Source organism: Rhinolophus sinicus, chromosome 16, assembly GCF_057876585.1.
Source record: "Rhinolophus sinicus isolate RSI-liver-muscle chromosome 16, RSI-T2T, whole genome shotgun sequence".
In the NCBI taxonomy this organism is placed as follows: domain Eukaryota; kingdom Metazoa; phylum Chordata; class Mammalia; order Chiroptera; family Rhinolophidae; genus Rhinolophus; species Rhinolophus sinicus.
Genome location: NC_142516.1, coordinates 84,347,246 through 84,357,683, shown reverse-complemented (window position 1 = coordinate 84,357,683; position 10,438 = coordinate 84,347,246). Strand labels below are relative to the sequence as shown.

Below are 10,438 nucleotides of genomic sequence, written 5' to 3'. Positions count from 1 at the left end.
ACCAAACTAGAATAACAAAAAATCTAAAAGGGGCTTAAGATGATAAATAAATACATACATACATACATACATACATACATACATACATACATACATAAACAAAATGAATAACAAAATGGCAATAACTACATATCTATCAATAATTACTTTCAATGGAAATGGATTAAATGCTCCAATCAAAAGATCAGGGAAGTTCCGGAAAAATGGCAGCGTGAGGTGAGCCTCTGTAAAGCTCCCCTGGAATTTACAAAGAATTGAACAACAAAAACCCTACAAAGGACTCCCTGCACAGCAGACAGGCAAGACGAAGAGGCCCACTACCGACTGAAATCACCTACAGGTGGGAGATTCGCGGGAGTGGAGGGAGGAGGAAATGGAGAAGTGCACGGAGACAGAGCCGCGCGGGCCCAGGTCGCAGACCCAGCTCAGTGCGCGAAGCTCGCTGCTTCCCGGAGCTACCGCAGCTGCGGGAGAGGGAAGAAATCGGACTGCTAGGGCTCCGCTTGTGGCCCACAGGGCTGAGGGGGCAGCATATAACACGGCTGAACCCAACGCTCACGGCAGAGACCTCGGAGAAAAGACTGAGGGAAAAAGGCTGAAAACGGTGGTTTAAGCCCGCACTGCCGAGCAGAGAACGGAAGCTTTAGGCACTGAGACTAGCCGCCCCCTCCCTCCCCTCCCAGAGCTCGCCCCGCCCCCACCTGCCCGGTGCTAGAAGTGAAACAGTAGCAGCGACAGATCAAAACAACAGAAAATTTGCTATATTTGAGAACTGTGGCCCGCAGACACAAATTCACAGCCCAACCAGTTCCGGCAAAGGGGAGGGAGCTGTGGAAGCAGGACCGGCTGTGGTGGTGGTCGCCGCCATGGCTCTGGGCCACCTCTTACAACTCACCCCGCCCCTGACCCCACCTATCTGGGCAGATCCCTGCAGGAGTAAACAGAACTGCTGAAACATACGGGCTCTGAATCAGGAGCTGGAAGAGCTTTGGAACATCAAAAGCTCTCCACATACCCACCGGGACACTGCGCCCTGTGACCTAGATGAACTATTAACAGAGGAGAAGCCCGTCTCCCAGGGAATCCCCCCATTGTGTGAGAAGCAGGAATAGTGCAGAGAAAACATAGCACTAACGTGTGGGAGAAGAAAAATAAATTGCAGTTGGAGAAATAATAAAACATTCTACCAACAAGTACTGGAAAACAAAAGAAAGACCTCTTCCTATCAACCTGTTGCAGAAGTCACTCCTGTAGATGTCTAGGAAGAGAAATAGTAAACCAGTAATCGCCATGAATAACCAAGGCAACAAGATAGCTCAGAAAGAAAGTGAAAAATCTCCAGGGAAGGCACTTAAAGATACAGAAATATGTGACTTAAATGACAGAGAATTCAAGATTGCAGTTCTGAAAAAACTCAACGAGATACAAGAAAACACAGATAGGCAGTTAAAGGAACTCAGAAACTCAATCAAAGAACAGTGTGAGCATTTTACGAAAGAGATTGAAATCTTAAAAAAGAACCAAATAGAATTTCTGGAGATTAAGAACTCAAGAAGAAATTAAGAATGAAATAACCAGCTTAGGTAGTAGAGTTGACCAGATGGAGCAAAGAATCAGTGACATCGAAGATAGAAACCTGGAAATGACACAGATAGAAGAAGAAAGAGACTTGAGACTTAAAAGAAATGAAAGAACTCTACAAGAACTTTCTGACTCCATCAGAAAGAGCAATATAAGAATAATGGGCACACCAGAAGGAGAAGAAAGAGAGAAGGGAACAGAGAATATATTCAAACGAACTGTCGATGAGAACTTCCCAACCTTGTGGACAGAACTGAACCCTCGAATCCAAGAAGCAAATAGAACATCTAGTTACCTCAATCCCAACAGGCCTTCTCCAAGGCACATTGTATTGAAGCTGTCTAAAATCAACGACAAAGAAAGAATCCTCAAGGCAGCCAGGGAAAAGAAGACGGTAACTTACAAAGGAAAGCCCATTAGATTATCATCAGATTTTTCAGCAGAAACTCTACAAGCCAGGAGGGAGTGAAACCAAATATTCAAACTATTGAAAGAGAGAAATCATGAGCCAAGAATAATATATCCAGCAAAGATATCCTTTAGATATGAAGGAGGAATAAAGACCTTTCCAGACATACAGAAGCTGAGGGAATTTTCTAATACACGACCTGCACTACAAGACATACTAAAGGAGGCTATTCGACCACCACCAACAGGGACAATTTGTGGCAACCAAAACTCAAAAAGGGGGAGAGTAAAGGCCTGAACCGGAATATGGGAATGGAGAAAGTAAGCGTGCTGAAGAAAATGGAATACTCTAAATATCAAACGTTCTTTTACATAAACTTAAGGGTAACCACTCAAAAACAATCCAGAACTGAAATATATACTGAAATAAAAGAAGAAACAGAGGGAAACGTCATAGAATACCACCACACAGAAATAACAGACAACAACAAAAAGGCAAAGAAACAATGGAGACACAGCCTTACCAGAAAACTAAAGATAGAATGACAGGAAATCCTCACATATCAATAATCACCCTAAACGTAAATGGACTGAACTCACCAATAAAAAGGCACAGAGTAGCAGATTGGATCAAAAAACTAAACCCAACCATATGCTGTCTCCAGGAGACACATCTCAGCTACAAGGACAAGCATAGACTCAAAGTGAAAGGGTGGAAATTGACACTCCAAGCAAATGGTACCCAGAGAAAATCAGGTGTAGCCATAATGATATCAGATGAAACAGACTTCAAGGTGAAAAAGATAACAAGAGACAAAGATGGACATTTCATAATGGTGAAGGGGACTGTACAACAAGAAGACATAACAGTCATCAATATTTATGCCCCCAATCAGGGAGCACCGAAATACACCAAGCAACTACTAACACAACTAAAGGGAGAAATTGACCAAAACACAATTATACTAGGGGACTTAAATACATCATTGACAGCTATGGATAGATCATCCAAACAGAAAATAAATAACGAAATAGTAGCCCTAAATGACACATTAGATGAAATGGACATAATTGACATTTATAGAGCACTTCATCCTAAAACATCAGACTATACATTCTTTTCTAGTGTACATGGAACATTCTCAAGGATAGACCATATATTGGGACATAAAATCAATCTCAACAAATTTAAGAAGATTGAAATCATACCATGCATATTCTCTGATCACAAGGCTTTGAAATTGGATATCAACTGTAAAAAGAAAGCGGGGAAAAACACAAATACATGGAGATTAAACAACATACTTTTAAAGAAGGACTGGGTCAAAGAAGAAATTAGAGGAGAGATCAAAAGATACATAGAAACAAATGACAATGAAAATACATCCCACCAAAATTTTTGAGATGCAGCGAAAGCAGTTTTAAGAGGGAAATTTATCTCATTACAGGCCTATCTCAAGAAACAAGAAAACTCCTAAATAAATAACCTCATGTTACACCTTAAAGAACTAGAAAAAGAAGAACAAGTAAAACCCAAGGTCAGCAGAAGAAAGGAAATAACAAAAATTAGAGCAGAACTAAATGAAATAGAGAACAAAAAGACAATAGAAAAAATTAATGTGACAAAGAGCTGGTTCTTTGAAAAGATTAACAAAATTGACAAAACCTTGGCTACACTTACTAAGATAAAAAGAGAGAAGACACTGATTAACAAAATCAGAAACGTAAAAGGGGAAGTTATCACAGACACCACAGAAATACAAAGGATCATCCAAGAATACTATGAAGGACTATATGCCACCAAATTCAACAACCTAGAAGAGATGGACAAGTTCTTAGAAACATATACCCTTCCAAGGCTGAACCATGAAGAACTGGAAAATCTAAACAGACCGATCACCAGTAACGAAATTGAATCAGTCATCCAAAACCTTCCCAAAAGCAAAAGTCTGGGACCAGATGGCTTCACTAGTGAATTCTACCAAACCTTCAAAGAGGATCTAATACCAATCCTGCACAAACTCTTCCAAAAAATTGAAGAAGAGACAGTACTCCCTAACTCATTTTATGAGGCCAACATTACCCTGATACCAAAACCTGGCAAGGACAGCACAAAAAAAGAAAACTACAGACCAATATCTCTGATGAATACAGATGCAAAAATCCTAAATAAAATTCTAGCAAATCGAATACAACAATGCATTAAAAAGATTATTCATCACGACCAAGTGGGGTTCATCCCCGGGGCACAAGGATGGTTCAACATACGCAAATCCATCAATATGATACATCACATAAACAAACTAAAGGACAAAAATCATATGATTATATCAATTGATGCAGAAAAAGCATTTGACAAGATACAACATCCATTTATGATTAAAACAATTAATAAAATGCGTATAGAAGGAAAATACCTTAACATAATAAAGGCCATATATGACAAGCCCTCTGCTAATCTCATTAATTAATGGAGAAAAACTGAAGCCCTTTGCTCTACGTTCAGGAACACGACAGGGCTGTCCCCTATCACCTCTGCTTTTCAACATAGTGTTGGAAGTCCTTGCCAGAGCAATCAGACAAGAGAAAGAAATAAAAGGCATCCAAATTGGGAATGAAGAAGTTAAATTATCACTCCTTGCAGATGACATGATGCTATATATAGAAAACCCTAAAGACTCCACCAAAAAGCTATTAGAAACAATCAACGAATACAGTAAAGTTGCTGGCTACAAAATCAACGCACAAAAGTCCATTGCCTTCCTATATACTAACAATGAAATCTCAGAAAAAGAAATACAAAAAACAATTCCTTTTGCAATTGCAGCAAAAAGAATAAAATACCTAGGAATAAACTTAACCAAGGATGTGAAAGACCTATATGCTGAAAACTATAAGACACTTTTGAAAGAAATTGAAGAAGACACCAAGAAATGGAAAGACATTCCGTGCTCATGGATTGGAAGAATCAACATAGTTAAAGTGGCCATATTACCCAAAGCAATATACAGATTCAATGCAATCCCCATCAAAATCCCAATGGCATATTTTAAAGAAATAGAACAAAAAATCATCAGATTTGTTTGGAACCACAAAAGACCCCGAATAGCCAAAGCAATCTTAAGGAAAAAGAACAATAATGGAGGTATCACACTTCCTGACTTTGGCTTGTACTACAGGCCGACAATCATCAAAACAGCATGGTATTGGCAGAAAAACAGACACATAGACCAATGGAATAGAATTGAGAACCCAGAAATAAAACCACATAAATATGGACAGATAATTTTTGACAAAGAACCTAAAAACATACAATGGAGCAAAGACAGCCTCTTCAATAAATGGTGCTGGGAGAATTGGATAGCCACGTGCAAAAGAATGAAACTGGACTGCTATTTGTCACCATGTACCAAAGTTAATTCAAAATGGATCAAAGACTTAAGCATAAGACCTGACACAATAAACTGCATAGAAGAAAACATAGGTACTAAACTTATGGACCTTGGGTTCAAAGAGCATTTTATGAACTTGACTCCAAAGGCAATGGAAGTAAAAGCTAAAATAAACGAATGGGACTATATGAAACTTAAAAGCTTCTGCACAGCAGAAGAAACCATTGACAAAATAAAGAGGCCACCAAGTGAATGGGAGAAGATTTTTGCAAACAGTGCCTCCGATAAGGGGCTAGTATCCAGAATATACAAGGAAGTCATGCAACTCAACAACAAAAAAACAAACAACCCAATTGAAAAATGGGCAGAGGACTTGAAGAGACATTTCTCCAAAGAGGACATACAAATGGCAAATAGACATATGAAAAAATGCTCAACATCACTAATCATCCCACAATGAGATATCACCTCACCCCAGTCAGAATGTCGATCATCAACAAGACAAATAGTAACAAATGTTGGAGAGGCTGTGGAGAAAAAGGAACCCTCATACACTGTTGGTGGGAATGCAGACTGGTGCAGCCGTTATGGAAGGCGGTGTGGAGGTTCCTCAAAATATTACGAATAGAATTGCCATATGACCCAGCAATCCCTCTCCTGGGTATCTACCCAAAAAATCTGAAAACATTTAGAGATAAAGACACGTGTGCTCCAATGCTCATTGCAGCTTTGTTTACGGTGGCCAAGACATGGAAACAACCAAAATGTCCTTCGATAGATGAATGGATGAAGAAGTTGTGGTATATATACACAATGGAATACTATTCGGCGGTAAGAAAAGATGATATAGGAACATTTGTGACAACATGGATGGATCTTGAGAGTGTAATGCTGAGCGAAATAAGTCAGACAGAAAAAGCAGAGAACCATGTGATTTCAGTGATATGTGGTATATAAACCAAAAGCAACAAAAGAACAAGACAAACAAATGAGAAACAGAAACTCATAGACACAGACAATGGTTTGGTGGTTGCCAGAGGGTAAGGGGGGTGGGGGTGGGGGGTGGGGGGTGGGAGATGAGGGTAAGGGGGATCGAATATATGGTGATGGAAGGAGAACTGACTCTGGGTGATGAACACACAATGGGATTTATAGATGATGTAATACAGAATTGTACACCTGAAATCTATGTAATTTTACTAACAATTGTCACCCCAATAAATTTAATAAAATTAAAAAAAAAAAATGATCAGGTGGCTGAATGGATAGGAAAATAAGACCCTTACATATGCTGTCTACAAAAGACTCACTTAAGATCGAAAGGCACATAGACTGAAAGTAAAAGGATGAAAAAAGATATTTCATGAAAATGGAAATAAAACAAACAAACAAACAAACAAATACCTGGGGTAGGAATACTTATTCCAGACAAAACAGGCTATAACAAGAAACAAAGGACCCAGTAATCCCACTCTGGGTACTTAGCTGAGGAAACCCAAAGTGCTACTTCGAGGGGACATGTGCATCCACATGTTCACTGCAGCATTATTTTTACAATGACCAAGACACGGAGGCAGCCTGGGTGTTCATCAATGGATGAATGTATAAAGCGGAGGTAGTATATATATATATATATATATATACAGTGAAATATTGCTCAGCCATGGAAGGGAATGGGTTCTTGCCATCTGCAGTGGCATGGATGGATTTGGACAGTATTATGATGAATGGAGTATGTCAGACAGAGTGAAACAGATGCAATGTGATTTTGCTTACATGTGGAATCTAAAGAACAAATTAAACAAACAAACAAAACAGAAACAAACTCATAGGTACAGAGAAGATTTTGACGGTTGCCACACAGAAGGGGATTTGGGGGTAGTTGAAAGAGGGGAAGGAATTAAGAAGTACAGATTGGTGGTTACAAAGTAGTCATGGGAATGTAAGGTATAGCACAAGGAATATAGTCAATAATATTGTAATAAGTATGCATGGTGTCAAATGGGTACTAGATTTATTGGGGTGATAGATGGGAGGGGGATTGGGGGACAGGGTGAAAAAGGTGAAGGGATTAAGAAATACAAATTGGTGGTCACAAAATAGTCATGGGGATGTAAAGTAAAGCAAAGGAAATATAGTCAATGATATGGTAATAACTACCATGTTTCCCCAAAAGTAAGACCTAGCTGGACCATCAGTTCTAATGCGGTTTTTGGAGCAAAAATTAATATAAGACCCAGACTTATTTTACTATAAGACCCGGTCTATATAATATAATATAATATAATATAATATAATATAATATAATATAATATAATATACTATACTATACTATACTATAATACAATACAATACAATATAATATAATAAAATATAATATAAATACTGGGTCTTATATTAATTTTTGCTCCAAAAGATGCATTAGAGCTGATGGTCCAGCTAGGTCTTATTTTCAGGGAAACACAGTACGTATAGTGCCATGTGAGTATGAGACTAGTCAGGGGATCACTTCCTAAATTATATAATGTCTAACCACTATGCTGTACACTTGAAATTAATACAAAATAATATTGAATGTCAACTGTAATTGAAAATTTTTTAAAATGGGGGGAAGTGAAGGGGAATAAAAGTTTCAAATTTCCAGGTATAAAAGAAATAAGTCATGGGGACATAAAATATGCATAAGGAATATAGTCAATAATATTGTTACAGTGTGGTACGGTGTCAGATCGTTACTGGACTTATGGTGATTGATGATCACTTTTTTAGGTGTATAAATATTGAACAACTATTGTGTACAGCTGAAACTGATATAATGTTGTATGTTAGCTATATTTTAATAAAATTCTTTAAAAAATAAATAAAATATAATAAAAATGTGGTAAATCCATATAGTAGTATTCAGCCATAAAAAAAGAATGAAGTTCTGATACATGCTACAATGTGGATGAATCTTGAAAACATGCTAAGTGAAAGGAGCCAGTCATGTAAGACCACATATTGCATGAGTTTATTTATATGAAATGTACAGAACATGCAAACCTATTGAGACAAAAATATTAATGGTTGCCTAAGGCTAGAGGGAATGGGAGGATTTGGGGGTGAAAAAAGGTATGAATTTGGAGTAGAGGGGTAAGGAAAATGTTCTATTAAAGTGATGATGATTGAACAACTCTGAATATACTAAAAACCACTGAATCTACACTTTAAATGGGAAAACTGTACAATGTGAAGGAGGCTCTTTGAAGTATTGCCATTTCCAGATGGGATACAATAGATTGTAGCAGTCCAGTGTTTCTTCGAAGAATAACTATAAATACCAGATTAAATACTCATACTGAAATCATCTGTTGGAAAGCACTAAAAAGTTTTTACAGTCATGAATCTAGAGAGAACTTTGAAGATTTAAGCTAACATATGCAGCCACTTTTACACTGAGAGCATTTACCAAGTCTGGGTGTGGGCAAAAAGTGAGAATTCAGTTTTGAACCAGTAACTTGAGTGAGAAACCAGGAGAATTCAAACATGTGACCTGTTCTCCCCTCAGGGCATTGGCCAAATGCTAGAGCACTATAGGCTAGTTAAAAACTTAAGCAGACAGCCTCTGAAAAGCAAACCAAAAATAATAATAATAATAAACTAAGTTGTCTGATAACAGACAGAGTTGGGCATCCACCAGAAGGGTCCACAGAGGACAAACTGGGCTCTCAGCAGCATATCCAGGATGGCCAGGGTGAACCAGAGGTAGGCTGAGTCTTATTAGGGCTTTGGCTCAGCCTTGATTCAACATAACACAGCACCCAGTTAGATAAAGGTGTTCATCTTCACTGTATCTGCTAACAAAGGGAAAAATGAATCCTCTGTTGAGAAAGAAACTATCATCCAGAACTTTTATAATGCTTTACATACTGTTTAACACAATAAAAAGAATCCCAGAAGACAGCCGAATATCCAAAACCAGAGGAAAGAATATTCAATATAAACATTCCTATAAGGAATTGGAGTTAGATAAAAAGATGGAGAATTTCATTAGATAATTGAAATGTATCGTAAAGAATCAAATAAAAATTCAAAAACCCAGAATTACAATATCTAAAATTAAGAACAGAGATAGATTTAACAGCAGAATACAGAATTACTAAAATGGAAAACAAGCAAATGAAAAATATCCAAACTGAAGCAGAGATTTATTTTAAAGAAAACAAACACAAGAGCATGTGACATTTGTCATATACGACATAGCGAAAATAAAATATTAAAGTCGAGAAGATAAAAGGGAGAATGTGGGGCAGAAGCAATATTTTAAGAAGTGATAGTGAATGACATCAACCCAAACATTCAAGAAGCTCGTCAAATCCCACTTTACAAAACTGCAAATACTAACTATGCAGAACAATAACAATAATATCTTGTAAAGTTTAAAATATATGTAGAATTTAAATGCATGAACATAATAATGCCAACGTGAGTGGCAGTAAACAAACTTAAGATTTTTTAGTATCCTAGAATTATTGAGGTGATAAAATGAGTTAAACATAGATATTGTAACATCTAGAGTAACAAACAAAAGAATGCTAACAAACAAGTTAAAAAGGGAAAAAATAAAAATCTGAATAATCTAAAAGGTCAAGAAATAATTAAAAAAATAATATTAAACAGACGGTTTGAATGTAAAACTAATAATGAAGTGGCATGTATAAATTCAAATATATCAGTAATTACATTAACTGTGAATGGACTAAACATTCAAGTTTAAAACAAAGACTGAGGCTTATAGTTCCAAAAAAAAAAAAAAAAAAGAAAATGGATTTAGTGCACTTTACCCTATTTCTCCTAATTACCTACAAAAATCTAGAAAAATACACAAAACATCTATCCACCATCTTCCATTTCAGTAATTCTGTATCCTGCTGTTAAACCTATCTCAATTCCCTCACTTAAAACTCTCTCTCAAGAGCACGTTTTCCTGATAATGAAAGTAATTTTAGCATCTTTTAGAACCTTGATAGCCTGAAAAATTTCCAAATCACCATCTTGTTCCTTTTTGCTGAGCAGTT

General features: G+C 37.1%; 1 protein-coding gene across 11 annotated transcripts in view; it reads right to left on the bottom strand.

Moving 5' to 3' along the window:
- The window catches only part of ZNF484 (zinc finger protein 484), a 60,629-nt gene that overhangs the window by 24,766 nt on the left and 25,425 nt on the right, over positions 1–10,438 (bottom strand). The gene's annotated exons all lie outside the window — the stretch shown is intronic.